This window comes from Pan paniscus, chromosome 21 (genome assembly GCF_029289425.2).
Source record: "Pan paniscus chromosome 21, NHGRI_mPanPan1-v2.0_pri, whole genome shotgun sequence".
Classification (NCBI taxonomy): Eukaryota; Metazoa; Chordata; class Mammalia; order Primates; family Hominidae; genus Pan; species Pan paniscus.
Window position 1 is genome coordinate 11,116,648 of NC_073270.2, and position 26,573 is coordinate 11,143,220.

At 41.6% G+C, this 26,573-nt stretch overlaps 1 protein-coding gene across 4 annotated transcripts in view; it reads left to right on the forward strand.

Annotated features, from left to right (window-relative positions):
* The window catches only part of SNAP25 (synaptosome associated protein 25), an 89,306-nt gene that overhangs the window by 27,368 nt on the left and 35,365 nt on the right, over positions 1–26,573 (forward strand). The gene's annotated exons all lie outside the window — the stretch shown is intronic.

The following is a 26,573-nucleotide window of genomic DNA, read 5'->3' on the forward strand; positions in this document are numbered from 1 at the left end:
TTAGATTAGCTATCAAATTATATTTGGGGAAAGTGAATGTTCATTTCAAACTGGGGGGTCTAAAAAAAGTTTTGTTTCTGGGGCAGTGTGGGTTTCAAAGTATCGCATTTACAGTTTCACCCTGGGCGTGTGCCCAGATCCAAAGTCTTGCATCAGAATTCAACTACAAACTTCTGGGCGACAGAAATGCTATCTTCATCTTATATACACACACACACACACACACACACACACGCACATACTGACAATTCCCACACAATAGGTGCTCAACATGTGTCTTAAATGAATCTATAATTAGACTTATGATAAGGTGCCATAACTTGCTTGTCACTGCATCTGTATTTGAAATCCCAAGAACACATGTAAATCATAAGCTTTGTCCTTTCCTTTGTCCCATCTTGTCACCATATAAAATTATCTTTCTACCTCCAAAATTGGCAGGGAGGAAAAGCATCTTAATTCACTTCATGACTGAAATTTTAAACATACCTTTACCGAAGTCTGAGACTTCAAAGCTGTGTGCCCTTCAGCCCAGGTAACTAGTGAGTGTCCTCAAGCATTGACATTATTTAATGGAATTCATTTTATGCCTGAATATGTTGACTCCACTTCTGTCTAAAGTCTGCTGGGAAAACTTGGAATTCCAGTGGCTTCACGGAGAGCATATTGATTCTAAGCTGAGTCTGAGCTATTTCTGAGCCATTATGTTTCAAAGACAGGGTCTCACACCGAATTTTCCTGGTTTAGAGTAAAAGAGAAGATGGTGTGGGTGTATGCGTGTGTGTGTGTGTGTGTGTGTGTGTGCGCGTGCGTGCATTCGTGTGCGAGCGCATCCTGCACACATCTGTGCATGTACGTGAGGTGAGGGGAGAAGGTGGAGAGAGAGATAAAAGGGGGTTGGTCTGTTTATTGAGAGGGAGGGGAATTGCACTTGCAAGGTTCTCCTTATCAATGAAGACAGAATGATTGGCCGAGCCCAGGAAATTTTGACGTTTATCTAAAACGTCTTATGGAGAAGAAAGAAAAGAGGCAAACCACCCTGACAGTGGCAGGGGAATGAGTCCTATTGCTACCCACCATCCCCAGGGGCTCATCAGTACCCCAGCCCTCAGCCACAATGCACACACAGCCTCAGTGAAAACTACATGCTTGCTAAAAAACTCACTTTGCAGACAAGTCTCCTAAACTTCCCACCAAATTGCCACCTTTTAATTTCACAGCCCCCTTGAAATCCAGAAAGAATAGATGTGCCCTTCAAGTGGAGAGAGAAGGACAGAAGAGGAGAATAAATAAATGCCCTATCACTAATATTCATTCTAAAGATGTGTTCACCAGCTACTGGGTACAATATTCCTGTTAGGGCTCACATCGTTGGGCACAATATTTGTTGAGCATTTATTATGTCCAGGCACTGTCCTGCATGTAGTTGCAATTTAGCATAAAGGTTAACAGCCTGAGACCTAGGGGAAAGTTATTTAACTTTCCTGTTTCTCCATTCTTCATGTGTAGAAAAGGGGTGATGATCATAACATTGTTATGAGCACTGACACACATAAAGAAGTTAGACACTGCTTGACATGATGTGAGTGATTCACAGATGTCAACTATGGTGTTTCTAAGCATGAAGATGGCCTCATGCATCCAGTTAAGATCCATATGACCAAAAAGTTAGAAAAGAACTGGCAATTTCTCGATGGCAAATGCAAACATCTTTTTTACTTCTTAAAGGATTTGGGAAGCTGCAGAGAACACCCTAGTTCTTCCCAGAAGGCTGCCCCTGAGCTCTTATATTGATGACCAACAACAGAGTGGTCAAGTGGTGCCACCAACAACCACTTGTTCTGATCAGTGATGACATTTAGGGCCGGCCCTGTAGCAAACTTTTTTCTGGCTCCTGAAATGAAATGAGATGACAAGATTTTATTTCACCAGTGACATTCTTCCTGTCCTAGCCCACAACTTCAGTATTCCCTTTTAGACCAACACAGGCATTAAACTGGAAATACATTTCAGCTTCGATAGAGGAAAAGGCTAAGAATAGAATCATTGGTTGTTCCTGAGATGCCATGTGAAAAAATTAGATTAAGTCAGGCTTCCTTTTTTCCTCTTGGCCTATTTTCTTTTGGTAAAGGATGTGAAGAGAGCACCTTCCATGACTGATGAGCCTTCCAAGCATGCTGCATTTCTGCTCTACTTGCTGCCTGCTGCTTACTCATCCTGATAGTCCAACTGTCTCTAAAACTCCTAACATGAAAGAGTGAAAAGAAATTTGACTGCAGGGTATGGAGGGCAGAGCTCGGAGAGAGGATGATGGCACGAAAGCAAACTTTTGAGACATACTCAGTAGGTCAGTTAGCTTTTGCTTTGTAACAAATGACCCTCAACTTAAAACTTAGACGCTTCAAACAACATTCATTTATTTAGCTCATGATTCCATAAGTCAGCAGTTTGGGCTGAGTTCAGCTGGACTCCCTTTGTAGTCTGTTGCTGGATCAGCTGGAGGGCTCGTTGGTTTAGAGTGCCTTAGCTAAGATGATTTCTCTCTGTTCCACAGGGTGTATCTCATGATGCATTAGACTAGCCTGGGTTTGTTCACCTAGTGGTTGCATGGATACAAAGACGGATGGAGAACACTCCAATCTAATCATGTTGAGCCCATGCTTATGAGATAATGAAACCTAAAAAGTTGTTCTCCCCAATTGAATTGCATGGGAATTATCAAACACACATGTGTGCACAGAAGCCAACAAAAAGTATACTTGGCTTTAAGGATAAGGGTACAGGGTGCAGGGAGACCCGGGAGACCCATAAAATAGTTTATAGCCAACCCCAACACCTCATGTAATTTTGCTGTTAACATTTTCCCTCCTTCAATGCAAATTATTTTATAGTGTTTTTTTCTGATTATAAAAGTAATTCGTGTTAATTGCAGAAAAATAGGCAAAGAGGAATATAACAAGGAAAATATAATTAACCATAATCTCATGTGCAGAGGCAATAATTATGAATAATTATTTTATTATACATACGGCATAACATGACCTTGTTTCTATCTATATTTAAATATCCAATAATACCATTTGTTATGTGCTATATGTCAGAATGTCTGCTAACTGCTTTATATGTATTAATTCATTTAATCCCCGCAACAACGATCATTTTTGAGATGAGGAAAATGGGGCACAGAGAGGCTAGACATCTTGCCTGGGATCACACAGCAAGTAAGTAGTAGAGCCAGCATTCAAAGTAGTGCAGCCCCACTCCTCAGAGCATTTTTGACCCTTAAAATCTGTACTATTGATCCACATCCAATGTTACTCAAACATTAGTGTGCACTAGAATCCCCTGAAGGGCTTGTTAAAGCAATTTGCTGAGCATCATTTCCAGATATTATGATTCATTTGGTCTGGGGCCTAAGAATTTGCATTTCTAACAGACTCCCAGGTGAGGCTGATATTACAGGTTCATCAACCACTCTGCGAATAACTCTGGTCACAGCAGTGTCAAGGTATGTACTGTTAATTCCGCTTCACAGATGAAAAAACAGAAGTTCAGAAAGATTCAATAAATAGGCCATGGACACACAGCTTGTCAAGTCTATGTTATATCCATTTTCCAGTTTACTCTCATGGAAAACAATAACAGCCAACGTTTACTTCATTTGATAGCTCGTGCCTTTCTTCTGGTGAGGCTATAGTGCTAAGGAGATAGTTCAGAAGTTAGATGTAGCTTCTCTGAGAGCCAGGTTTTACTGGGAGGTATGTGGATTGCAGCCACGCATTTGTTTGCTCATTCATTCAATCCCTTGGCAAGGAGCCCTAGCTGGGAAGCCCCATCCGTGATGGTTGGTGGCAGGATTCCTGCCCCCAGCAGCTTCCACATACTGATACTGAAGTGACTGTTTCTGACTGAAGGAATGACAATCTCATCAAGTGAAGTATGAACAGAAAAAAAAAAAAATGGCACAAAGATGTTACCTTTTGAAGCTATTGACGGGAACCTGTTCCAAAGACTTCTGTGCTATTTTCTAAAAGCAAAGAGACTGGTATTATTTTGGCGGGTTCCTTACAAGAAAAAAATAACCCTCCTGTGATGGCAGAGCCTCTGTGATGTCTGCCTAGATGGAGTGTAGCTTTTGCAGCCATGTAGGACCAGCTTGGAGCTCTCTGGGTGTCCATCCTTCCTGCTCAGTGCGGGCCACAGACAATAGCATCACTGTGCAACTTGATAGAAATGCTGATTCATAAACCCCACCACAGGCCGACTGGACTAGAATCTCTAGATTTGGAGCCCAGGAATCTGTGTTTTAATAAGTTCTCCAGGTGATTTTTAGAAGCCCTAGTCTAACAAGAACCCTGCAAAGCTAATTATTTTGCTTCCCAAGGAGAACAGCTAACCCTCTGGAAAGTTAAAACCCTTTAGGTCTAGTGTTAGACCTAAAGGTCCACTCTTCTCAAACTTTAGTGACCATCAGGATCACCTGGAGAGCTTATTAAAACATAAATTCCTGGGCCACACCCTCAGAGATTCCAATTCAGCGGATCTAGGGTGGAGCTCATGAATATGCATTTCTAGCAAGTTCCTGCATATGCTGCTGCTGCCTGTCCTGGACCACATTCCTAGACTCCTTTAGCAACATCCTTCTTAAAGAAAAAAAACTGATTGCAACTGTCAGACCTTTTCAAGATCTCTGTTTCCGTCATTCCCTTTCAAAATTATATTTTCTTATTTAGGGAACTCAGTTTCTTCAGAAAACTACTTACTTTTTAAACTTATTTTTCAATCAAAGTCCACAAACTATGTTAAAATAGAACTGGTTTTGGTCGTCCAGGGCGTTTCTGAAAGAGCTTGTTGAGTGTAAGTAAATGGAAGAGGTATGGTATGGCTTCATGATTTCCTGTTCAGGAGACTTTAATCACCTTCCATCTGCTTAGAACCAGAGCTCTCATGATACACATTGTGGGGGACTAAATTTTCTGAGCACATTAGTCAAGCCCTGCAAAAATGACACCCAAATGATCACAAGTGGTCTCCAAGTCCCCTGAGGAAGAAACCTTAAAGTATTTATCTCTAGTCTTAAAAACCCTCAGTATCTTAACCCACAGTCTCTAGGATGCTAACGCTTAATGGGCAAAGTATGTAAAGAATTTTTTAAATTACTCATTGGACTCTCCTGTAAGTATTAACATGCTCAAATTAATTTGAAATATATTGCCTTAAATAGTCCAAGGAAGATTGGTGCCAAAAAGCTTCATGAAACAATTAAAAAACATACACAGTCATGCGCTATGCATTTTGATCAATGATGGATAGATGGGTGGTCCCATAAGATAAGAATACCAGATTATTACTGTACCTTTTCCAAGTTGAGATATCTTTAGATACGCAAATACTTACCATTGTGTTATAGTTACCCATAGTATTCAGTACAGTAACATGCTAAACAGATTTGTAGCCTGGGAGCAATAGGCTATACCATATAGCCTAGGTGTATAGTAGGCTATCCCATCTAGGTTTGCCTAAGTACATACTATGATGTTTACACAACGATGAAATCACCTAATGACGCATTTCCTAGAAGGTATCCCCATCGTTAAGTGACGCATGACTGTATACTCCAATTTAAGATCCCAGCACCATGTCAAACAAAAAATGTTATAAAGATGTGTGAGACATGATCCTTGCCCTCACAATTATTTACTTGCTGCTTTCTGCATGGTAGGCACTCAGACTAAAAGGATGCTGGTGGAGTGACCTGTCAAACACGAATGTACACAGTATTTTTGTCTCCAGGAGAATTTGTGCTTCAAGGAGAATTTGAGGACCTATCACAGTTTCCTGGGGGATAGAGATGACATAGAGGCCAAAGTAGCATGAAGCAAGAAATACTGGGAAGGATACCTGAGAACCACACAGGAGTCCAAAGGCAGCCTTGGTCCAAGCTGCCAGCCTACTCCAGGAGATGCCATTTGTTCAGAATTTTGAAGGCTGGATGGAAGGCTGGAAAAGGGTTGAGGGATGATATTATGGCAAAAGAAATAGCAGACATTGGAAGGATTACAGTAAAAGTAAGTAGGGAAGCATTTTCATCAGGCATGCTCCTGAAGGAGCAATGATTAATAAGCATGAGATCTGATCCCTTGGAAAATGTTAAACAAACTGTCCTACCTCCAAAAAGGAACACATAAATCTATTTGAAGGGAGCCATGTTTGCACTTGTGATTAAAGCAGGCTAACCTTTCCTGGGTGGCTTTTGTCTTTCCTTTTTGTTATTCATGAGATCTTCTGTTTTCATCGTATATCCCCTCAAGGTTCTAGGTAAATGAACTACAGGCCCAGAAAAGCTTGTTTGCCTATCATATGTTCCTCCTAGAAAGTGAATTTATGGAAATTTTGGATATTTGTGCAGCTACAGAAAAGGAAATCTCAAATCTGGGGAGATGGAAAGAACAGGAACCTAGAGAGACTTGAGGCACAAATTCTCTGTACATTTGTGTTTGACAGGTCACTCCAGCAGCACATGCCAAACCAGGATGAGCGAAGTTCATAAGCTTGCTTTCTTATATGGCTGCCACGACCTTCTAGAACCATCTGAACTCTACCACCCTCCAGTTAACAGGCCCTATGTGCCCTGGTTTGCTCTTGGAAACATTTTGTACATCTGCACATACGGAGACACCCACATGCAAACTCAGTAGAGGCAATGCATAATTTTCAGAGTTAGCACATGAATATCGTATGAATGTATAGTGACTATATGTCAGAGATTTACTTACTTCATTAGTGAGAAAACCAGTAGGCAGATCAAGTCAGTTCACAGAGTATTTGAGGGACAAAGATTTATATGGTCAGTCAGGAAAGGGAGGTTAAAAATTTTGTTTAATTGGGTTCAAAACTGATTAATGCCCTCCAGGCCATACAACTACAATGCTTGGGATTATCTTTTCTACCAGAGAGATATCATTTGCTTCTTTACTAGATGAAAGTCATGTGCTCAATCTTGTATAAAGTAACATCTAACTTGTCAGTCTGGTCTCTAATCAAGGGTAAATAACAAAAACTTTTGACGGTGATTGACATGTTTATTACTTTTATTGTAGTGATGGTTTCATGGCAATATACATATGTTAAAATTTAACAGATTTTGAAATAAATGTGTGCATTCGTTGTATGTTCTTTATACTTCAATAAAGCTGTTAGAAAAAAATAGTAAGCCCAAACAAGTTACATTCCCCTAAAAAATTAGATAATCCCCAGGCAGTCCTATTAGAAAATGTTCCAATATGATATAAAAGAATTTTCTCATTTTTTTTTTTTTTTAGCTTTCAAGCTTTAGATAATTTTTCTTGACTTTAATTAAAGTAGTTGTTCTCGACTCAAAGAGATTTAAGTTTTGGCCACGTAGAAAGTGTGTAACCTTAGGCAAAATATTTAAACCTCCCTGAGGCTCAGATTCTCCATCTGAAAAAAAAAAAATTGGAGATAATAATAGATCTCTGTTTCATAGGTGTATTACTAGGGTTAAATAAAAATATGCATTTGGGTGCTTAGCACAGCACCTGGTACATCTTAAGGACCTAGTGAAGGTTACCTGTTCTTAATTATCATTTCCAAGGAGCAATGTAGCTCAGGAGCTATGTGAATGAGAGACGATGAGACAAAAAATATCATAGACCAGGGATGAGACCCTAAGGACACTCAGAACTGTGTTCTTGACCAGGTCACTTGTCTTTACCTTTTTTCTGATTCCTCAGCTACAAACCGCAAGGAGTGGATGAGAGCTAAAGCAGGTCCTAATTTTTAGACTAGGATTCACCAGGCCTTGGACTGAATCCTGATGGAATCCTGGCTTCTTCACATCCAGAATCTCATAAACTCTTAGGGCTCTCTGTCCACGGTACTGTATCTCAGTGATGAGGACTCTGGATTCGAATCCTGATTCTGCCACTTACTAGCTATGTGACTCTAGGCTACTTACCGAACCCCTCTGTGTTTTGGTTTCCTATCTATAAAATGGGGATGATGAAGGCACCCATATCACCTAGAGCTGGTGGGACTATGATACTGAGTTATCACATACCAGGATCTATACAGTGCTGGGAGGACTCTACATGCTCAGGGATCATCCCTGTTACTATGAGCACCTGTGAATGAGTGGTCGGGCAGCCAAGGGTCCCATTCAGCAAGCCTGAGGAGTGCTGGTGGACTTCTCAAAATGATGAGACTTGAAAATGTAATTTTTATATGCAGGACAATTCCCCTTTGCAGTGTCACCCCACAATAACTCCAAAGGTGTATTTGGGGGTACTAATACAAGCTGTCTGGCAGTTGTAGATGTGGTTTAATGACATTTGTACATTTTGTGATCTACATGTCACACACACCCTGGGACTGGAAAAAAGGTGTTAACACCCACAAAGGGGCTGACCAGGCAGTTCTCAGGGTGGCCTAGCCAGAGCTTCCACCCTGCTGACTGGCAGGGTTCTCTACGCAGGATGTGCCCTCCTCCTCCCACAGAGCCCACAGATGGCTTACCACCTGCTTTGGGGAAGACGGCTGCTTCCTAGTTCTGGGGCATTGCTCAGCCTGAGCTACAAGATTTATCCCCGGAGGGTTCCTTTAGCAGGCACTGTGGGTCTCCTATGAGATCCCTTTGTTCCCTTTTACCAGCCCATTGCATAGCTTCTGCATGTTTTGCTGCTAAAGGCAATCTATAATTTTACTCATACGGAGAGTTGCTTCATCCATACAGAGACCAGAAATGGCTGGGAGTTTTTGTACCTCACAAGTGGCTTTAGCCAATGACTGACTGACATAGAAGTGTGCAAAGCCCAGCTCTCTCTGCTGGAGGTGAGGCATGCTCTGAGGTGCGTTTAAGACTCCAGAGCTCCATGGAGGATGATGCTGATGCTGGCACACCCCGCTTGCTTGGCTTCTTCCCCTTTCTTGACCTATCTCCTCCACTCCCTTCCTGATCTCCCCCCAGAGCATTCCCTCAACAAATTCCCTTTACATAGACTCTTAGCTCAGGGTTGGCTCTTAGAAGCAACAAACCCCCGAGGAGCTCCTTTTCCCCCACACTCCCACCTCCAGTAGAGAAGCGCCTCCCTGCAGGTAGCTTATGGAATCCCAAAGGAGGACGGTCCTGCTCTGAAGTTCTTAGAAACACAGAACTTTGAGCAGTTTGCCCTATCCTGAGCTACCTGCTTTGTAAACACTTTGGGAGCAGGAGGAGAAACCAGATGGGAAGACACAGGCCTTGCGGTAAATGGAGAAAACAGCAATTCAAATCCTCCAAGGAAAAAACAGTTCCCCCAGGGCAAAGTGCTGGAGACGCATACCTGCCTCGGGTCTGGAAACTTATTTTTTAATGCACTGGGCAGTCTCGGAGCCTCGTGAACTTCTTCCAAAACAGATATAGCCTGCCTGTGTCTCACTGGCCTCAGGGAAAATCTCTCTAGCTTCCCTCTTCAGCTCAGCCGCTATAGAAAAGGGTCTGTGCCTTCCGACTGTTTCTTCATCTGAAGTAAAAAGATTGATGGGACACAATGGGACTCCTGAGCCCAGCCATTTGTGGCTAAGGTACTTGAAATGATATAGAGGGATCCCTTCTCCCCAAGCCATCAGGGCAGCCCATAGCCTAGACTTTGGGTAAGAAAAATATCTGAAAATTTGTCTTTTGGAATTTGCCAAATCCCAGGGTCCAAGTGGGCCCACGGATAAGAATAACGGTTGTGACAGCCAACCTGCCAAGTTTCCAAAAGACTGGATGGTACTACACAGACTCACTGGTGTAGCAAAGCACTTCAAACTTTGATTGCTTAAACGGCCATCAAACAATACTTGCTCCCCTGGCCACAAGTGACACTCTTAAGTGTTGTCCACCCTCTTGCATGTTTCCTTCCAATAGGCAAATAACTCTTTGAGCTATACAGAGACTAGGTGGGAGAGGGTGAATGGGTCAGGGTAAGTTCCTCCAAGTTTCTGGAACAGTAACACCCCCACACACACATACACACACAATTTATTTCCTCTGCCAACTCAGGGTTCTGGGGTGGGAATTCACTGTGGTCTATACACTACCTGGCAATTGGAGATGCAAAATGTAGGGTTTGGGGCCAAAGAAAGCTAATAAAGAGTACAACTTGAGTACTAGAATTACTAATGAAGTACAACTCATTAAAAATATTAGTAGGCAAATCTACCTTTTCTGTGATTTAACACAGGAATCGTGGGTTAGAAGATTTGTGTCCTCCATTTATCGAATATTTTTCTGTTTTCTTGGACATAATTAAATATTCTAACCTCCTTTGCCTTTGTTAATATGGCTTTGATAACTTCGGGCTTCATTTACGGATTTTATATAGGGCTATTAAGCGCAGAACAGTGAGACTATGATAATTATAATAGAAATAAATGCATAATAACAAAACTTACAAAAATCGATTCCATTACATTCAGAACTGGTAATAAATCAACATTATGTAAAAAAACTTTATGCATAGATAATGCAAGGGCATAAACAATGTTTCAAAGGGAGAACATGTGAAGTAGAACAGATGGATTTAGGCAGACCTGTTACTGGCAAAGCTACAAGCTGCTTGCAGACAGATTAAAGCCATCTTAGAGAGGATGAGCTTTGGGTTGTTTTTCAACACCTAAGTGTTCCATAAGTGAGTAAGAGTTAAAACCAGAGCTAGGTATCTCTAAGAAATAATAATAGCTAAGATTTAGGCAAGAATGTACTTCAACTAGTTTGTTAGTAGTTGAAACCTTCATGTGCATCTTTCGAGTCTATCCGCTATTACGAAGGACCATTAATTAACCTACATATTTTATTTTCAACTTCTTTGAGTCACAAACTAATGGAGAAAGAATGAATTATTCAATAAATGATGTTGAAAAAGGAGCTGTTTGGAAAAATATAGAATTAGGGCTTTAATTCTTTCCGTATGTACACTAAAACAAATTTTAGCTGGATTAAAACATTGAATTAAATATGACCACTGAGAAAACTAGAAAAAAATGAACTTTTAACTCATTTTGGAGTATGCAAATATTTTACAGATAAAATACTGAGGAAATCACAAGTTAAAAATATACACTGATGAGCCTTTATAGAAAGCACTTTGGTAATATACCTCAGCTGTCATTAATTTATTTTCTTTGACCTGTAAATCCACTCCTGGGAATCTATTATAAGGAAATAATCCAAGATGTAAATGCAATGTTTGTGTAAATATGTTCATGATAGCCTAACTTACAATGGCAAAAAGAAAGGGAATGGAAAGGAAAGGAAAGGCTGGGGAAGGAAGAGGAGAGAGGAAACAAAACAACCCTAAACATCCAGTAACAGGACATTAGCCAAATAAATCTTAATATGTTATGTGAGGGAACATCATGCAGTCATTAAAAATGTCATTTGAGCAATGTCTAATATATGAAAATTTTCATAATGTAATTGACTATAAAAAACAGGATAATATGTGTATATCTGATTCTTTAACAAATAAATTTATGTATATGCAGGCATACACATGTATATTGATTCTAAATAGTGCATTGGTTCCCAATCTTGGCTGCACATTAAAGTCACTGGGGAGCTTTAAATATACTGCATCCTGGGATTCATTCTCAGATTCTGATTGAATTGGTCTGGGGTGTTACCAGGGCATCAAGATTTTTGTAAAGCTTCCCAGGAGATTTAAATGCACCCCTCCAGATTTGAGAACTATGGGCATATGATTTAAAAAAGGAAAAAAACAATTCTTCACTGAGAAGACTTGGAGAAAGAATAAATATTTATTTAGCCTTCCGAAGCAAAAAGACATTCACCTGGCCACAGTGGCTCGTGCCTGTAATCCCAACATTTTGGGAAGCTGAGGCAGGTGGATCACTTGAATTCAGGAATTCGAGACAAGCCGGGCCAACATGGTGAAACCCTGTCTCTACTACAAATACAAAACATAGCCAGCATGGGCCAGATGCGGTGGCTCATGCCTGTCCCAGCACTTTGGGAGGCCGAGGCGGGCGGATCACCTGAGGTTGGGAGTTCGATACCAGCCCAACCAACATGGAGAAACCCCGTCTCTACTAAAAATACAAAATTAGCTGGGTGTGGTGGTGCATGTCTGTAATCCCAGCTCTCAGGAGGCTGAGGCAGGCGAATCGCTTGAACCCAGGAGGCAGAGGTTGCAGTGAGCCGAGATTGCGCCATTGCACTCCAGCCTGGGCAACAAGAGCAAAATTCCGTCTCAAAAACAAAACAAAACAAAAAAATTAGCCAGCATGGTGGCATGCACCTGTAGTCCCAGCTACTCAGGAGGCTGAGGCAGGAGAATTGCATGAACCCAGGAGGCAGAGGTTGCAGTGAGCCAAGATCATGCCACTGCACTCCAACCTGGGCAACAGAGTGAGACTCTGTCTCAAAAAAAAAAAAAAAAAAAAAAAGTTCACCTGCTAGCTGCCAGCAAATTTCATAGAATAGTGCCCAAGGAAAACCTTACCTGTTTGCATTACTAAGAAAAATTATCCATAACTTGGAAATAAAGCAAAATGATGGATGCACATCTTTCATTTGACATACTGGTCATCTAATGGACCCACTCAAGGATTATCCCATTCTCTTTCTTTGACGTACTATTAACTTTTGATCAGGGTCCAGACTCTGTGAAGTTACATGTTTGTTAATTTAGAGATTCTCGTGTCATGGAAATTTAAATGATTCCTGTGTGATAGAAAAAACAACTGCAAAGGTGACACTTTTATTGCTCCGTAAGATATTAACCAGCTTTGTATTTCAGTTAGTAATCTTATTCCAGTATTCTGTATGAATTCTCTTTGAACCAGCTTTACCATCTTGTTGGCTCTCTCATTAATGAGTTAATAAATCTTCATCACATACTCCTTCTATATTTTTATGAGACTCATGTTTTTAACTTTTTGAAAGGGTACCTTGAAAACTATCCATGATCAAACATGGATTTAGTGACAGAAGTGAACCTAGAAAACTCATCCTGAGTGGAGACTGATCCAGCAACAACATCTTAGCATTTGGCCACAAAATGCTTCCTTCTCCCGATGTTCTCAGACCATGCGCTCTGTGTGGCTTACAAAAATCTCCAGGCCCTTTGCCCACAAGGTCTAATCCAAGCGCCTTTTAAATCCACTCCATGATAATGATAGGGAATGCCAAATTGAGTAACTGGAGAAGTCAAATTTACCCACTAGGGTAGTTACAGTCACAGTAGTTACTTACCTTAAGCAATTCGATATTTGGGTAAATCCAATTTTACCAATCAGTCTGCTGCCGTCATTGACTCCCACAATCACTTCAGAGACACTTTATCATCATGTGGAGCTCTTCTGCCATCAAATGGGACTCCTGACACTTTGGCCAGGGATGTTTTTCTATTTTTTGTTACCCCTCTGTGTGTCAAGTACTCCCATAATGATCTATAAAATTCTAGAATATAAGCTAGTAGCTTTGCTATTTAAAGAAACCCTGCAGTGAATGCACTTCTAGAGCAAATAATTTTCGAGACAGTTTAACTGCTTAGTAGGTTGGCATATAGTAGGCTTGTTCAGAGTGGGATTGTGTTCATAGGTCCTGGTTTCTTCAAAGAGGGACATAGCAGAACTGTTATCTAAGGCTATATATATACAAAGATATATATATGGCAGAGTATGGCAGAATATATATATATTCAGCAGAGGTGATAATAATGATGAAGTCCAGAGTGAATGCCCATGTTTTTTGATATGAGATTATCAGATTAATCTGAGGAATAACAATTAGGTTGGCATTTTTGTTTCTCTCACCTCCATGGAAGCAGAATTTGCAAGTGAGTCAGCTCCTTCCTGGGAGTTTGCTGGCTTAGGAAATGTCTTTCTTGTTTCCACAGTGGATCCTGTAATACTGAGGAGCAGATGGTGTTTCTTCCAGCATGGTAAACTTTTCCAAAAAGGATGGGAGGATAGAAAGAATTAGGTCCATCAGCATTCTAATCTCTATGACAGTCTTGTGGGTGAAATTAGATTCTGAGGAACCATTTTAAAGGACCAGCTAATCAGGACTTTTTTTATTTTTATTTTTATTTTTTTTGAGACAGAGTCTCATTCTCTTGCCCAGGCTGGCGTGCTATAATGTGATCATAGCTCACTGCAGCCTCTAACTCCTGGGCTTAAGCCATCCTCCCACTTCAGCCCCCCAAGTGTCTGGGACTGCAGGTGCACACTGCCATGCCAGCTAACTTCTAAATTTTTTGTAGAGATGGGTCTGGCCATGTTGCCCAGGCTGGTCTCAAACTCATGGCCTCAAGCAATCCTTCTGCCTTGACCTCCCAAAATGCTAGGATTATAGGCTTGAGCCGCTGTGCCCAGCCAGAACCCATTCTTATGAAGGGACCTGGGTTTGTGTCATCAACACTATACATACACCTCGGCTTTCTTCATAGAGACAGAGACCTCAGGTTTGGAAGAGAATTTGCACATCACCTGATCCAACGTCCTGTCTTATAAATGAATCATGTCCATCAAGGCTACCAGCTGGTTGGTCAGCCTTTCCCTGAAATAGGGAACTCACTTTTTCCGAGTCCTCTAACCCAGACTTTGGACAGATCTCTTAGAAAGTTCTTCTGTCACTTCCTCCCAGTGCTGATGGTTTTATTCCTTAGAGTCTGTTACAAATTTTCCTCTGCCAATTTGGTAATTCTCAGTAATTATTTTAATAGATGTAGTTAAAGTAGGTGAAGTTCGTAGGTCTCCTCCCTCATGACATTGAAACTGGGTATTATATTTAAGGAAAACAAGCCTCAGGATGGATTCTTCCCTCACCAAAATATTTCTTAGCAAGCAGACACAATACTAGTTGGAAAACTTGTTCTATAAACACAATGAAGTATGCACTTTCTGTTCACTTGGGCATTCCAATCAGCACCTTGCATAATATTCTAGTGGCAGGATTCAGGTGACCTTGCAGTCAGATCAGATTAAAACAAACAAACAAAAAAAGTGGTTCTTAAAGTGCATTCCCTGAACCACCACCAGCAGCAGCATCAGGGAATGAGAATCTTAGAAATGCAAATTGCTAGGCCCTACCCCAGAATCACTTACTACATCAGCAATCTGAGTTTTAACAAGTGCTACCCGTGAGAATCGGTCAGGAGACTCCCCTAACCATGACAGAATCAAGGAGCAAATGTAAGCCTTAGGTTAATGGCATACTTAGACTCACTACACACACACACACACACACACAAACACACACACACACACACACACACACACACACACCTGGCTTATATTATGTGGGATGGTAGTACATTTACAATATTTCTAGCCACATTGAACATTCATTCCACCAATAAAAAATTATTCCTAACATCCATTAGGTTAATTAGTAAACCTTTCCGTAGATCACAGGCAAAGGGAGTTGAAGCACTAATAGTAGCTATCTCAGAAATGTGAGCTCCTGGTATAACTCTTTCAAATGCTAACTGCCTATCCTAGAAGTCTGTATCTCTGCTTAGGGTACCATGACTGTTTACTAACCACCTCTTGGGTACAGATTACAACTAATATACATTCATGTCAATGAATTTTAAGTTAAATTATAATTTAATGGCTAACATTGAACCAATCTAGTATCTATTCCTTGCAGTAACCAGAGTCATGCTCTGTCTTCTTTTCTCCAAGCTAAATACCCTCATAGCCTCAATCATTTTTAGTACAATGGGATTTCAAAGCCCTTGACCACATTGTTCTCCTCCCAGCTTTAAGGTAACTACAAATGAATGAGTATGAACATGTGATTCAGGAAATCGCTTTTTCTGTGGGCTTCCAGATCCCAGGATAACGGTACCTACACACACCCTAAATGTTCCACTTCTATTCCCTGAGCCACCACAACCTAGACCTTGCTCAAACTCAGAGCCTCTCTTTGCCAAGCTTCCCTTGCCTATGTTTGCACCCTCTACATGGGTCAGACATATGGAAACATAGGCAAGAATGTGGGTGTGTGATCCATCCCCTTATCTATAGCAATGAATTCCCCAGCATAGCACATATACCTTCAGTGGCTGGCGAAATGAGCTTAGGAGGATGATAGATGAAATTTGCAATATACATTTTAGTAATTGTGTATCTACTTTAATGTATATTAAACAAACATAATTAGCCATAACATTTCTGATTTTATAGATATTATTACTTAGAATGAGGCTAGGTTTGAAAGGTGCGTTAAAATCAATGATTTTAAAAAGACTTAGGGAATTAACAATGTAGCGTGCATTTATGCCTAAATTGTGAGGAAAACATAAGAGGCCCAGGGTTTTGGAAAAACTATTCACAAGGATAATGAGTTCAGGATATGGGGACCCTGGCCAGAGTTGTCTCCACCATAAGTACTTTTTCTAGGAAAACAGAAATTATGTTGATCAGCATTATTTATCTGCCAAACTGTTCATCTTTTCTCCAGAAGGCAGTAAAAAATAACACAAAGTGCCAAAACGCAATGAGTTTAGCAACACAAACACCACTGATTCTTTGATAAATACCATACAGCTCATATGCCTGCTTTTAATTCAGGAGAGAAAGCCTTCTATACCAAGGCCAGCACCCACCAGAGAAGATCTAAGTCAGAAAAAAGTAGAGTTTTAGTTTTGCTATGGAAGGATGATATCATGAAATATAAAAATAGCAATTGTCTGAAATTAACAGTAGGAAAAAGACAGGCTACATTGGCCTTAGTCCTGTTATTTTTATATATTCTAAAAACATTCTCAACTAGCACAGACAAGTCCCTTCCTCTCCACTATTTTGATGTTTGCCATTTCAAGGATACCTTAAGGTGAGCCCTAGATTGGGACTTAAAGATTCAGGCTCTGCATGACTCTGTAGTTTCAAGTTACTCCACCTTTCTGAGCTTCCCTTCCCCCTGTGACAAATGACACCCTGTAATCCTCAAGTTCTAGCCATTCTGTGATATTCTGAATGTGGAGTCTTCAAATCCAAGTAAGTTCAGCCAAGCTGAGAATACAGAGGATTTTTGTTCTTTTTCCCCTCTTTTCCTGATTCAGTGGTTTGTTGATTCCTCTAAGTACATGGCGTCCAGCTATCCATACGTGATAAAAAAAAATAGCTCATAAACAAGTGGAAGTTGTCTTCGGTTGGATTCCTCAGAAGCAGACCCTTAGACAGGGATTTATGTGATAGTGATTTATTAAGGCAGTGCTCGCAGGAGAAACCAGAAAGGGAGTTTGGAGAAGGACAGTGGGGACACAAGGAAGCCAAGCCAAGGAGCCCTTGCCAGCAGGGTCCCAACTTTGGCATGATCCTGAGAGAATCTTTGGAGTGTACATTACACCTTATGGTTTGTCTCACCTTAAGGCACAGAAGCAGTACAGGAGCTGGTTTTTTGTACTCCTCTGCCAGTCAGTTATTAGCTAGGGGCCTGCCCTGGGGGTGGGCGGTGGGGGGAGGAGTGGGTCAAAAGCTCCCAGGTACTTGCTGCCACTCCCAGTGGATCAGGCGAAGCAACCCTGGGGTGCTCTTTTTTTTTTTTTTTTTTTTTGAGACGGAGTCTCGCTCTGTCGCCCAGGCTGGAGTGCAGTGGCGCAGTCTCAGCTCACTGCAAGCTCCGCCTCCCGGCTTCATGTCATTCTCCTGCGTCAGCCTCCCGAGTAGCTGGAACTACAGGCGCCCGCCACCACGCCCGGCTAATTTTTTTGTATTTTTGGTAGAGACGGGGTTTCACTGGCGTAGCCAGGATGGTCTCGATCTCCTGACCTCATGATCCGCCCGCCTCGGTCTCCCAAAGTGCTGGGATTACAGGCGTGAGCCACCGCACCAGGCCAACCCTGGGGTGTTCTTACAAAGAGGGTCGCAGGCACAGAAACACGGAGATGACCACAAAGAACCCCTAAGGGAGCTGAGCAGATACCCAATAACATCGACTGCTGAAGGCAAAACTGTTACTAAGCCTGAATACATACCAGCTTCCTTCCAGGTGTTGGTGTGGTCATAGCAGCACAGAAATAGTTTGGTTTTCATGAGAATGGTGGGAGTGGGGTCTTTCTGTTTGGTCTTAGAATCTGTCTGTTCACGCACTCCTGAGAGGAATCATTTTGTTTAGGGTATAACAAGACTTTCTTTTATTGTGGCCAAGTGTTAGCCCCACAGAAGATTACTCATCTCCCAAAAACCAAGCTGTGTACCTCAGAATACAAACATTTTCATCAGTTCTGTCCTAGGAAGGGGAAGGAAGAGACCCAAACGCAAAGGTTTCTTGCGAGAGCTCCTAGAACCATCCCTAAGGGGCGGTTCTCCACTCCAGCTTCAGGCTGGATGCGGCTGCACTAACAGTAGCACTCTGTAAATATTGGTTAAATGAATGAACCTGTTACCGTGGTTTGTTTAACTATGAACAGAATCAATGAGACAAGATTGGGGCCCCTCTTCTCTCTCTCCTGGTCAGTGAGGCTGCTGTGCTTTGGCTCCTAAGTAAACAATCAGGAACTGTTGCATAATACAAACCACAGGGCTAAATACCCATTTAGCCACATTTGCAAAACAGACAAAAGAAACATTGGCGTTTTCGAAAAAGAGAGATTTAGGCATAATCAGTGTTGGTTGTGGCTGGATGCCCTGTTACAATTAAGAAATGCCAATGCTGGCTGCATTTCAATGCCAGGCCTCCCCAGACCCAGCACCCTAAAATACAAAACCCAAGCAGAGGCCGCTTTTCACGATGCTGTCACTAATCCTGGACTAGCCCAGGGAAGGGGCATATCAGGGAAGCCAGACTTCCCTTCTCAGAAGAAACCAGATCAAGACTGTGTCTATTTATATCCAGACATACAGATATAGAATCCCATTTAGGAATGGTGTGGGGTGGAATGTTCTGGGAAATAGATTAGCCAAGCTTGAAAGGAATTGGGCTTTAATGCTAGTGCCTCTTCTCAGAGACACTGTGGGAGAGGGTGACAATTCTGTGGGCTGGTTAAAGTACTTGTCACTTGAGATTGTTCTTCAGCCAAATTCTCCTATAAGAAGCATACTAATGGTGTTTAACACATGCTATGTTATCAGATATTGAAAACAACATAGTGGGAAGGAAAAGGGACCACCACCTCAGATCAAGATGGCCTCCTCAATGCTGGGGAGCCGCGTTCTTGTGTTTTTGGATAGTTTGGATAGTTTGGATAGTTTATCATAAGGTTACCCTTATGGGAAACCAGAGTTTCCCACTGGATCCTTGCAAAGACCTTCAGCCCTAAGTCATGCTACACATGGATCCTTCCACTCTGGGGCACCATAAGAAGGACCTGTGGTTGTTGTTGAAAATGCAGATACTAGCCCGACCTCCGCAGATTGCTTTCCATAAGTAATGTAACTGGGAATCTGCATTTTAGCAAGCAACTAAAAAAGATTTTGATGCAAGGAGATCTCAGACCATGCTTTTTTTTTTTTTTTTTTTTTTTTCTGAGATGGAGTCTCGCTCTGTTGCCCAGACTGGAGTGCAGTGGCGCGATCTCAGCTGACTAAGAGGCCCTGTTATGAGCCACTGTGACTCATCTGTTATCCAGAAAATGGGTGTAAAATAGATGCAAGATGGTATATCAATTCATTCACAAGACATGTGTTCATCATATTTGAAATATAATCTTTTGATTTAACTAGGAAATAGTTTAAAACCAGTATTTCCTGCTATGAAAAGAGGAGATTGAATTTCATGCACAGGAATATTCAAAAATACAATAACAAGGAGCCAAGTCCATCCCATGCTTTAGAAAATTTACAACTATGAACACGGCAGATTTAAGAAGTGTCCATTCTTAGTGATAGAAATGTAAACAGAAACTTACAACATGTTATCTGCTGAAAGTACTTTTTGCTCTGGTCCTTAGTTTGCCTTAAGACATAAGCTTTAATTATTTGCAGAGGAAGAAGAATAATTTATCAGCACCATCCACAGAGTCTCCAACGCGCAAAATCCTCAGTCTCTTCTTCCTCTGTCTTACAGAACAAGACTTCACAAACCTTGTTATTTGGGAGAGAGAGAACATCGTCAGTGTGCTTTTTCTAATAACTATCTTCTCTTCATTTTCTGAATACAAGAATTTATCTCATGGAAATCAGTCATTTTGTCCACCCTCCAGTGCAGGGCACCATTAGGAGACTCAGAACCCATGGCCCCGTGGAGCTTTCAGTCAGCTTGGGAGGTAAATGATGTTGGGAGTCTGTAGGACATGTGAATTGGTGAGGTTAAAATAACATCACGTGGTCAAGAGTGGAGCACAGGCACAGAGTCACCCCCAAGGTGGGAACTCCACCTCTCACACCTACCAACCTAATATGGAGATAATGTGATTTAGGGCAGCACTTCTCAAACTTAGTGCTTGATATGTTGTTCAGTACGTGATCCAATCCAATAAGTCTGGGGTGGAACTCCTAACAAACTCCCAGTGAGGCCGATGCTGGTCTGGGGAACACATTTGGACTACCAAAGGTTTGGGGGTTTCTATATAATCCCCCTAGTTTCATATAAAGTTCTTAGTTTGATTCCTATCGCATTGCAAGTTCTTGACAAATAACTATTATTATGAAGAGTGTTTTGACAACTAACAGTTGTGTGGCATAGAATGTTAGAATAGATGCAGCTGATTTTGCCTAACAGGGAAAGGCTGCTTCAAACCTGGGGCAAATTCTGATGATTCAGATAATGGAAGGAATCACCTCTTCACCAGTTTCACTCACCCCTTCAATGAGGGGACTTAGGGAGTTGTCTCAGCAGCAGTCACTGTGCTTAAGAATATATTCCCTTAGAATAAGTGCTTTGCATCTTACAGTTGCATTCTCTTCAAGAAATTTCATCCAGTGAAAATAATAGCACCAAACCCATTTTTGATCATATTCCCATGCCATTACAGTCAGGGAAAGAGATTATTAGTCTCCAAATAAATCCAAGTACTGGCTCTTTCTGGAGGGCAAGAATAGAAACCCAGAGAAAAAAAGGTGGCTATTGTGAGCCAAATGAGAGCACATTAACCCATGACTTAGATGCTTAGATGCATTAGTTTGATGTTGTTGCTGTTGTTTTGGTTTGTTTGATGAAGATGAGAGACATAAGGCTAAGAGAAATGAATATTTGATTGGATTGAGTTTGATCAAGGTTGTGCAATGTGAATAACATAGTGGAACAGGGTTATGGTAGCAACACTTATCTTCAATATTGATAAAAGCAATAATGCACTATGAAAAGATAGCAATCATGGACCTATAAACATGACAACACAGCTGCAAAATGTAAAGAGTGAAAATGGGCTGAAATAGAAGAAATTGATGGAAAGAACTCACTGTTGAAGACCTGAACACACCCCTTTCAGAAATCAATAGGTCAAATTGACTAGGGAATTTAGAGAGTTTGAAAACATAAACTTTCCTTTTCTGCTTGATTTGATGTCAATAGGTAGGTAGTTAGAGTCAAAGACAGAATGGACTTTCTTTTCAGAAACAAATTAAATATTCACAGCCATTGGCCATGTGTTAAGGCACAAAGGAAATCTCAACAAATTCCAAATAGTAAAAATCATATGGACCACTTTCAACATATTGAAAATAAAATTAGAGATCACAAAAAAACCTCTAATATTTAAATCTTCACATCACATTTTCAAATAATTCTTGCATTAGAGAGGAAATTAAAACTGAAATTTAAAACTATATAGAAATAAATAACAAAGAACATACTATATGACAAAACCTGTAAGATACAGCCACAGTAACACATAGAGGACAATTTATAGCAATAAGTATACTATACCCAGAACAAGAAAAATGCCAAGTAAATAAGTCATTTGTCAATTCAAGAAGATATAAAAGGAACAACACAATAACACATCTTAGGAAGAAAAAAGAAATAAGAATAAAGGTGAGGGTGGGGGGTGTGGAAGAATCAGTGATTTAAAATATAGGTAGAGATGATAAACAATAATGAAAACTGGGATTTACTGAGGTGTACCTGTCAAATCACTCTGTGTTGTTTTCCAATATGTAAATGAAACTAAAAATAGTCTCCAGGTTTTTTGTTTGTTTGTTTTTTTGAGACAGAGTCTCGCTCTGTCACCAGGCTAGAGTGCAGTGGCACGATCTTGGCTCACTACAACCTCTGCCTCCCAGGTACAAGGTTTCTCCTGCCTCAGCCTCCCGAGTGCCTGGGACTACAGGCACACGCCACCACACCCAGCTAATTTTTGTATTTTTAGTAGAAGCGGGGTTTCACCCTGTTGGCCAGGATGGTCTCTAGCTCTTGACCTTGTGATCTGCCCGCCTCGGCCTCCCAAAGTGCTGGGATTATAGGCATGAGCCACCGTGCCCGGCCAATAGTCTCCAGTTTTTAATTAAAACATGAAATAGCTACACACTTTGCTTTGAGAATAAATATGCTTTGAAAATATATTTTTTAAATCACCCAAACTCTTGATCTAACATTTAGCCTAATCTTAATAGTTACCGCTAAGCCTGCTTCATAATCTCAAAGTGGGGATAGGAATAGTATGCACAGCGTGTGTCACTGAAAGTTTGTGTAAAGGTATATTTTATATGAAAAGCACTTAAAATAGTGCCCAACAAAGAGCAAGCCCTCCGTAAGTGTTAGTTAATATGATTATTATTAATAGATAAGGAGAGTTGTCCCACTTGGTTTATAAAATCCTTTTTTTCTTCTTTGGGCTTTGTTGAATATAGTGAGTTTTCATAAACATTTGTTGAATTTGAAGGTGTACCTCCACCAGAAAACAGGCAGGGTCTGCAGGAAGAGAAGGATCCATCCTGCAGAAGCTTCATACAAATGATGAACAGTGTGGCGAGACATCAAGATGTAGGTTTTGGCTCTCTGTGATAATTCAGCTGATGGGTGTTGATTTATACATATTTGTTAGTTTGGTTTATTTATTAAAAGAGGAACAGAAAGAAATATATTAGATCAGGGTATACTTTCCTTATGCCTTTCCTGAGACATTCCTGTCCTTTGGCACTTGGACTAATGACCCATGTCCCCAGCATAATAGCCATGTCTCTATTCACTTTGTATATCAAAAAGCACACCCTGCTCTATCCACACTCACCTCTCTTCCTGGGCCCTAAACTCATATTTCAGTTCAGAGTCTTCAGCAGGAACGCATTTTTACCCTAAGGCACCTAACTAAGTAAGCCCCTTGACAGGGAAGAACAGTTTTCTGTGGAGTCCATTTGCCCCTCATGTCATTAAGGTTTCAGATAGACTTAAGTGTAGCATTAAAGAATAAAGAGCTTTTCAAATTACCCTTGACACTGAAGAATAACTGCAGCCTGCCCACTGTGAAGCAAGTATCTCGACAGTGACAGACCCTCGGATGTTTCCGTTTCTGATGCTAAACATCTGTCTCAGATGTTTCTGTCTCCCACCACTACTGCTGGGGCTGGGAACATTTGTCCACAACTGGTTGCAGAAGTTAGAAATTGTTTTGAGGGCCACGAGGGCACCCTATAACCTTGCAATCAATCATTTAGATTAAATCTGATTTGCAATCCTAAAACCCTGTAGGAATAGTCGATCAAAGGCAAATTTGTTTTTACATCTTGTATTTTACTTCATGCATTGTTTTAAAATATGTTCCAGAAGTCCAGCGCAGTGTCTCACGCCTGTAATCCCAGCACTTTGGGAGGTCAGGGCAGGTGGATCACTTGAGGTCAGGGGTTCGAGACCAGCCTGGCCAACATGGTGAAACCCCATCTCTACTAAAAATACAAAACTAGCCAGACATGGTGTGCATGCCTGTACTCCCAGTTACTCCGGAGGCTGAGGTTGCACTTGAACCCGGGAGGTGGAGGTTGCAGTGAGCCAAGATTGTGCCACCGCACTTCCACCTGGGCGACAGAGCAAGGCTCCATCTTAAAAATAAAAAATTAAAAATAAACTATGTTCCAGAAAACACTAACCCCACCTTAGAAGCTCCATAAAAAGGGGATTTTACAGACACATATGAACAGAAAAAATATACCATGTGTGTCTATAGGAAATGTATAATGCTCTGGGGATATTAAGATTGATTTTGAAAAATTTCAGAATTTTTGCTTAATTCTTTTTAGGCTAAGGATCTGCAAATATTTTCTGCATAGAACCAGGTAGTAACTATTTTCCGCTTTTGGGGGCATATAGTCTTTCCACTCAACTCTGTTGTTGTAGCATGAAAGGAGCCATTGACAACAGATACACAAATGGATGTGTGTGTGCTCCAGTAAAACTTTATTTATGGACCCTAAAATTTGAATTTCATATAATTTTCACATGTCACAAAATTTTTTCTCTGAGTCTTTTAAATCATTTTAAAAATGTAAAAACCATCCTCAGCTCAAGGCCAATACAAAAACAGCTGGATTTGGCCCGTGGGCCCTAACTTCCCCAAAGCCCCTGGTTAATGTAGCCTGCCCCTTGTTTCCCACTCTATATAACTATAGGACCCCAGCCCAGCACGGTGGCTTACGCCTGTCATCCCAGCACTTTGGGAGGCCGAGGCGGGCGGATCACCTGAGGTCAGGAGTTCGAAACCAGCCTGACCAACATGGAGAAACCACGTCTCTACTAAAAATACAAAATTAGCCTGGCGTGGTGGTGCATGTCTGTAATCCCAGCTACTTGGGAGGCCGAGGGAGGAGAATTGCTTGAAATCTGGGAGGCAGAGGTTGTGGTGAGCCGAGATCGTGCCATTGCACTCCAGCCTGGGCAACAAGAGCGAAACTCTATCTCAAAAACAACAAGAAGAAAAAACTATAGGACTCCCACCACCCCACCTGGTGATGCTCATGAACATTCCAGGAGAGAAGGTCCTACAGACCAGAGCTACTCAACGTGTGCTCTGTGAACCAGCAGCTTCAGCATCACCTGAAGGCTGGCTGGAAATGCAGAATCAGCTGGCCACGGTGGCTCACGCCTGTAATACCAGCACTTTGGGAGGCCAAGGCAGGTGGATCTCTTGAGGTGAGGAGTTCGAGACCAGCCTGGCCAACATGGTGAAACCCTATCTCTACTAAAAATACAAAAAATTAGCTGGGCGGGGTGGCATGCACCTGTAATCCCAGCTGCTTGGGAGGCTGAGGCAAGCAGAATCACTTGAACCGGGAGGCAGAGGTTGCAGTGAGCTGAGATGGCACCACTGCACTCCAGCCAAGGTGACAGAGTGAAACTCTGTCTCAAAAAGAAAGAAAGAAAGAAATGCAGAATCAGTGACCCCATTTCAGACCAACTGAATTAGAATCCCTGAGGGTGGGGCCCAGCAATCCATTTTAACAAGGTTTCTGCATATTCTGACTCTGGGGGAAGTTTCAGAAGCTCTGCCCTGGACCACACCTTGTAAAGTGCTGATTTGGGAACACTGAATGCTACATGGGAGTGTCAGAACAGTTCATCCATGTCAGTTAACATGAATTGAACCCTTACTAGGGGTCAGACCCTTTGCTAATAAGCACTGGTGATTTGAGATAATTAGTTAGATACTGTTAGGCTTTTAATAGACTGGGAGTTTGTCTTACAATCAGAGCCTCGGGGAATAGTTTTGAGTGGCTTTTCTTCCTAATTTCCTCTGCTTCCTAGTTTCCTCTTTCTACCTGCTCTGCAACACACAAGATGGCAGTTTAATGTGCTAATATGAGGGATGTATTACAGGCTGCCTTGATCATAAATGCCACTTCACTACTAACGTCCTTTCAGCTACTGAAATTACTATTAATAAACATCCTTATGCCTCTTCAGCTGCTGTCTTTTAGAATGCTAACATGCATGAGTTTGGGGTTTATAGGAACAATTTATTAAACACTAGCAGTAAACATCCCAACAGAAGATCTGGAGGTACACTCAGCGCCCACTCTCCAGCCGTTCTTATTAGGAGAGGGGGAATTGCTTTTTCAGCTTTGAAATGCTGTGTGTTTGAGATCCACCGGATTCATCAGCCCTCCTCCCAAATCACAGACGTATCTCCATGTTTTAGAGCAGGACAAAGGTGTGGGAGTTCCTGGGGGAACCGTGAAAGTGATGAAACCAAGGGTATCTGCCACATGGCTTCTCCGCCATCGCACCAGCTGCCCATCAGCCAGGCCTGGATAGGCTGCTGTCAGCTTGGAGCCAGGGCGCCCTACAGCTGTTCTTCACATGCTGAGAATAACAACTTTGAGAGGAGATTGCCAAGGAAACACAGGAAACTTGAGTATGTGTGAGAGAGAGAGAGAGCGAGAGAGAGAGAGAGAAGAGAGAGAGCATGCACAGAAACATTCATCAGCAAATAGACCTGAAGGAGTGGGACAGAGCAATAGCACTACAAGTCTGAAAGCACATGGACCCCTGCCTTCTAATAAACTGGCCTGTGAAAAGGAAAGGTCAATGGCTTGCTTAGGCCGAAGATACACATTTCCCCCCCAGGAACCCAGCAGCAAAATATAAAGATGGAGCGTGGGGCCAGAAGGCACTCTTGTTTGTCTCCTCGTGGTACTCCTGTGAGAGGTGCTGCTTGGAGACTGGAGGCTCAGGCACTCTGCTGGTT